This window comes from Salvelinus alpinus, chromosome 6, assembly GCF_045679555.1.
Source record: "Salvelinus alpinus chromosome 6, SLU_Salpinus.1, whole genome shotgun sequence".
Taxonomy (NCBI): Eukaryota; Metazoa; Chordata; class Actinopteri; order Salmoniformes; family Salmonidae; genus Salvelinus; species Salvelinus alpinus.
This window is the reverse complement of record NC_092091.1, coordinates 10,525,369-10,531,917: the sequence shown is the minus strand read 5'-3', so window position 1 is coordinate 10,531,917 and position 6,549 is coordinate 10,525,369. Positions and strand designations below refer to the sequence as shown.

The 6,549-nt window shown below is 45.7% G+C and overlaps 1 protein-coding gene across 1 annotated transcript in view; it reads right to left on the bottom strand.

Moving 5' to 3' along the window:
• The window catches only part of LOC139578125 (unconventional myosin-IXAb-like), a 270,429-nt gene extending 264,740 nt beyond the window's left edge, over nt 1–5,689 (bottom strand). The window contains exon 1 of the mRNA XM_071405369.1: nt 5,389–5,689. The gene's annotated coding sequence lies outside the window, so the exon portion shown is untranslated. The remainder of the gene's footprint in view (nt 1–5,388) is intronic.
• Between the last annotated feature and the right edge of the window lie 860 nt (nt 5,690–6,549).

Genomic DNA, 6,549 nt, shown 5'->3' with positions numbered 1-6,549 from the left:
TAGTTTACCATTAAACAAAGGGAGCTATGCTAGTTTACCATTAGAAAAGGAAGCTATGCTAGTTTACCATTAAAAAGGAAGCTATGCTAGTTTACCATTAAAAAGGAAGCTATGCTAGTTTACCATTATCATATATTCAGCTGTCTTTTCATTCTTCCTTTTACATTGAATGGCTAGGCTAACTTCTTGCTGTTAGCACTACTTTAGCTCCCATTGCAGTCAACGGCAGACTCGAGATTCAGGACTGTTATTGTGTGTCACAATGGCCATTAAGCCCTATTGACTTTCGCCACATCCTCTGAGTCTCCTCCTGCCATTGTCCCTGCGTGTTTCGGCTGCCGTTCAACCAAGCAAGCTGGGATTTGGATTCTAGCTACGCTAAGCCGCCGACTTACAGCCCAAACAGAATCAAAGTGATCTTCCTGAGTGGGTAAATATCAACAACAGGAGTTTATGTGGCTGGATACAGAAGGCTGTTTCTATAGTCCTCCATGCCAGAGCTAGCTATAGGGGTATGCTTGTATTGGGGCGGCAGGTAGAGTCGTGGTTTGAGTGTTGGGCCTGTAACCAAAAGGTTGCTGGATCGAATCCCTGAACTGACAGTCGTCCTGAACAAAGGCAGTTAACCCACTGTTCCCTGGTAGGCCGTCATTGTAAATACGAATTTGTTCTTAACTGACTTGCCTAGTTAAATAAACGTTAAATATAAAAATGTATGCCCCCAAGCCATAGTGTTATGTACCCCAGGTATTAACAGTACTGCATGTCAGTGTTATCTATACTATGTTCCCGTGGGTATGTCTGTGTTTCTGATCATGGACTGGCTCCTAAAGGAGAGTCCACTGACATTGTTCTTTATATATGTTGTTCTCTCTCGGTGTCTCCCTCTGCCTGTCCACATCTCTTTGTTCTCTCTCGGTGTCTCCCTCTGCCTGTCCACATCTCTCTGTTCTCTCTCGGTGTCTCCCTCTGCCTGTCCACATCTCTTTGTTCTCTCTCGGTGTCTCCCTCTGCCTGTCCACATCTCTTTGTTCTCTCTCGGGGTCTCCCTCTGACTGTCCACATCTCTTTGTTCTCTCTCGGGGTCTCCCTCTGCCTGTCCACATCTCTTTGTTCTCTCTCGGGGTCTCCCTCTGACTGTCCACATCTCTTTGTTCTCTCTCGGTGTCTCCCTCTGCCTGTCCACATCTCTTTGTTCTCTCTCGGGGTCTCCCTCTGACTGTCCACATCTCTTTGTTCTCTCTCGGGGTCTCCCTCTGCCTGTCCACATCTCTTTGTTCTCTCTCGGGGTCTCCCTCTGACTGTCCACATCTCTTTGTTCTCTCTCGGTGTCTCCCTCTGCCTGTCCACATCTCTTTGTTCTCTCTCGGGGTCTCCCTCTGACTGTCCACATCTCTTTGTTCTCTCTCGGGGTCTCCCTCTGCCTGTCCACATCTCTTTGTTCTCTCTCGGGGTCTCCCTCTGACTGTCCACATCTCTTTGTTCTCTCTCGGTGTCTCCCTCTGCCTGTCCACATCTCTTTGTTCTCTCTCGGGGTCTCCCTCTGACTGTCCACATCTCTTTGTTCTCTCTCGGTGTCTCCCTCTGCCTGTCCACATCTCTTTGTTCTCTCTCGGGTCTCCCTCTGCCTGTCCACATCTCTTTGTTCTCTCTCGGTGTCTCCCTCTGCCTGTCCACATCTCTTTGTTCTCTCTCGGTGTCTCCCTCTGCCTGTCCACATCTCTTTGTTCTCTCTCGGGGTCTCCCTCTGCCTGTCCACATCTCTTTGTTCTCTCTCGGGGTCTCCCTCTACCTGTCCACATCTCTTTGTTCTCTCTCGGGGTCTCCCTCTGCCTGTCCACATCTCTTTGTTCTCTCTCGGGGTCTCCCTCTACCTGTCCACATCTCTCTGTTCTCTCTCGGTGTCTCCCTCTGCCTGTCCACATCTCTTTGTTCTCTCTCGGGGTCTCCCTCTGCCTGTCCACATCTCTTTGTTCTCTCTCGGGGTCTCCCTCTACCTGTCCACATCTCTTTGTTCTCTCTCGGGGTCTCCCTCTGCCTGTCCACATCTCTTTGTTCTCTCTCGTTCCATCTGTAGGCAGGAGAACGAGAGCAGCCAGTGGGCATTGCCATGTTCTGACACAGCTGCGCCAGGGGGAGTACCCACTGCCCTCTTCCCCTTCGCCAGCTGCTGGCTGATGCCACAGAGAGGAGAACACGTAGCAAGACAGACACATGATAGCATTGACTCTCATTCTCTGTGTCAACATGGTTGTATTCCCACAGAGATGGAGACTGTCGAACAACATCACAGAGGGGACATTGTTGCCTACCTACTGTAAAGGAAGAATTGGTTGATCTTCTTTCAACCATAATACTTAGGTTAAAGTAGATAAATAGATACACAAATAGTATGATATAATACATAAAGAGACTCACTGAAGGTCTAGCTTTGAGCAGCAGGCAGACAAGGAACGAGCGCCTCAATAAGAATCGGGCCATGTTGGAATCAAACAAAATGCTGATATCACAGTAACAATCTGTGCCTGTGACACATTGTCCTTTGAAGAGCGCTCACGGAACAGGGAGATGAGTTTAATATCTTCGGACAGATACGGTGGGAAGCAGTCAGATTTGTATATTTTTCTTTAAACATTCCTTTAATTCCGCTTTGACTGTTAAATACACCGTGGTCTAAAGCTGACAACATTTATTACAGCAAAAATAAATAAGGTTTCATACGTTCAATAAATAGCTTAAACGGATGCAGACTTAATCTAATTCCTTTTCCCATATGTTTTGTAACCACATAGAGCTAAAATGTCATACAGTGCTTGGACCAAATGTTGGGCCAATTTGGAAAAAAGGGGTAAATGAATGCCTCTTTGAAAATACTTACATGGCATGGGCAGTTTGCACACTGTCACATCATCATGATGTGACAAATCTCCTAGACCGTTGTGACTTATCACATGAGTAAGTGCTTTAGTAGAGCACACACAAAGGCCAGTAGGTTACTAGAACATAACTGACACCACCTCCACTGGGTTATCACTAGACCAGAACTGACACCACCTCCACTGGGTTATCACTAGACCAGAACTGACACCACCTCCACTGGGTTATCACTAGACCAGAACTGACACCACCTCCACTGGGTTATCACTAGAACAGAACTGACACCACCTCCACTGGGTTATCACTAGACCAGAACTGACACCACCTCCACTGGGTTATCACTAGAACAGAACTGACACCACCTCCACTGGGTTATCACTAGAACAGAACTGACACCACCTCCACTGGGTTATCACTAGAACAGAACTGACACCACCTCCACTGGGTTATCACTAGAACAGAACTGACACCATCTCCACTGGGTTATCACTAGAACAGAACTGACACCACCTCCACTGGGTTATCACTAGAACAGAACTGACACCACCTCCACTGGGTTATCACTAGAACAGAACTGACACCATCTCCACTGGGTTATCACTAGAACAGAACTGACACCACCTCCACTGGGTTATCACTAGAACAGACACCACCTCCACTGGGTTATCACTAGAACAGAACTGACACCACCTCCACTGGGTTATCACTAGAACAGACACCACCTCCACTGGGTTATCACTAGAACAGAACTGACACCACCTCCACTGGGTTATCACTAGAACAGACACCACCTCCACTGGGTTATCACTAGAACAGAACTGACACCACCTCCACTGGGTTATCACTAGAACAGAACTGACACCACCTCCACTGGGTTATCACTAGAACAGACACCACCTCCACTGGGTTATCACTAGAACAGAACAGACACCACCTCCACTGGGTTATCACTAGAACAGACACCACCTCCACTGGGTTATCGCTAGAACAGAACTGACACCACCTCCACTGGGTTATCACTAGAACAGAACAGACACCACCTCCACTGGGTTATCACTAGAACAGAACTGACACCACCTCCACTGGGTTATCACTAGAACAGACACCACCTCCACTGGGTTATGGGTCTTTCCATTTGATTTCAATCACTTTTTGACAAATAATGCAAAATGTGTCATACTGGCTGTATTTCTGCCTGTTTCAACGACAAATAGCTGAGATTCACATGAAAACATGAAATGACGTCAGGAATCGATAGATCATCACTTGTGAACTGAACTCTCGCCATAAACGCCTAGCTGTAAACGGATACCGTTGGATGTAAACTTAATATTGAGGAGAATTCACCTCTCCACACCATAATGCCTTTAGCCCATCTGCCCTGCTGAGAAGAATGACATCACTGTGGTATTTCAAGAGGAATGCCCAAAGGCCCATGGGCTTTGAGAGGACGGTTGCTCAATGTCTGCCGTTAACAGTTGGAGGGGTGGGTGGGTCTCTATGCCTATGGCTTCTCCCACTATGGGACATTGATTGGACTATGAGCTAGGAGTGAGGTACAATATTCCCTGTTGAGAGGTAAGCCAAGTTTGAAGCTCGCATCTTCTGCAGTGCTTAAGACATGGGTTGGGGGTGGGTTCAGTTCAATTCAGGGTTGTGTCAAAAGATGTTCAACTACCCCGTGTGCTTTGTAGAGTACATGAGAATGTAAAAGAAAATCTTGAAAGAAAATGGCATGATGCTAAAAAATAAATATATTATACCGTTAATGTAGATAAATAATGAATACGTTGTTGCTCTGATGACGCAACCAAAACAAAACGTCACTGAATAAGCCCCGTTGACCAGTGGCAAATAACGCAGTGGCTCTAGGGGTACAACAACGCCTGTCAAAGAGTGTCATTACTTTTCATTGAGTGCTCCACCCCCCCTGCGACATGGAACAGTACTAGTCTGCATACTAAGTAACTAAACCAAATGTGTCACGTCGTGATACACTGTAGCCTCCTTACTGTATTGGTAGCCTATGTTTGATAGGTTGGGGGGGTCAACAATACTACCCAGCCGTTCGGGAAATATATGTTGAATTTGCAACTGTGTTTGGGAAAACAACATCATTGACTATATCAAAGGCAACGGGGTGAGAATGATGCTTCTTCTAGCCTTTTCGGGTGACTGAGCTAGTGGTTTTCGACCACGTAACCAAACGTAAAGAAAGCCTGAATGTTGTCATCTACTCGATATGTGTCACATGCTATTTCCGACATAACAGCCCACCAAAGGTCTGCAACTGAATGGACACGCTAGTTGTGCCATTCAACGTACGCTATGCAGCAGCTTGCAAGAGCGATTTGACATTAGACTTGATGACAATATACAGTGGCTTTGCACCATGGGGCAGTTGGGTAGATTTGACGTTTGTTTCGTGAACAAAAGCTCCCGCCCTCGTCATAGACTGTATAAAATATGTCATTGTGTGTAAGTGTGAGTGACGTTATCAAACAGGCTTACCTCTACTGCTGCTTGAATTCACTCTTCTCCGCACTCCGTCTGCTTACAAATACTGCACTCAAAAACTCATACTAATTCCATTTCCACGAATGAAAATATCACTGTTTTCAAAACGGCAACCCCTGGTTAGCTTCTTCAACAGAAATCTTATTCACTCCAGGTTTTATCTACAGTAGCTCAAGATAATCACCATTTCTTTAATATTTTTTTGTCACAATATTGCATATTGAGCTCCGTGTCACGTCGCTCGCTGATGCTTGGATTTGTCTTCTGTCAATCGGTGTAAACTGCTGAGCAGGCGCATTACGCTCTGTAGTTACTATTGTGGAGGGTAGCCTACACTCCGGTGAGAGAGAGAGTTGTGATGGCAATGGGCGGCAACGAGGGAGGGATCTCCAGAAAAAATATAACCTGGGTACTACTCTACTGTAGACCTACCTGGAAATGATCAGAAATTAAGAACATGACGAGCAGGCTTTCTGCGTTGTCTGTAGTCTATAGTATCCCAGGCATTATATATGCCGATCAAGATCCAGAGAAAAATGGTCCTGTTTTATCCTGGTTTTGTTCATCAAAACACAACTAGTCGCTATTGTTCCCCATTCAAAAACGGGCTATGCAAATCTACCTATGAATACATAGGCTCGTTTCCATCAGGACACAGTGTACCAAAACGTTTTGCAGTGGAAAATAAAGACGAGCATGTGTTATTGGACAAGTTCAGGTAGTTCCTCCCTGTTTCAAGCCATTTTCTTCCGTTTGGTGTAATGAAGACAACCCATGCAAGATCTGCCCTCGGGGTGATAAGTGTTTCTAACGTGAGGCACATCCACTAATTACAGCTGCTCTCTTTAGCTCCAGGCTCATCCTGGTTCACCGTGTCTTATAAATCAAGACATAAGCTATATATATAATTGTCAGCACCATCTCAACGCGCAGCCACGCTACTACAGTGCGTTTCAATTAACTAGCTAACTGACAATATAATGGAGCAAAAATCTATTATTAACACTGGTTTGGTGTGGAATCTATTCTCAGTTCCTGAGGGGAAAATGCTTCATTGTGATAGTGCTATTCAGAGAAAATTCGGGAAATGATGTTGACAGTACTATAGTGTTATTGGGGTATTTTAAGGATTGTGATGATGGATATGACTTTGGT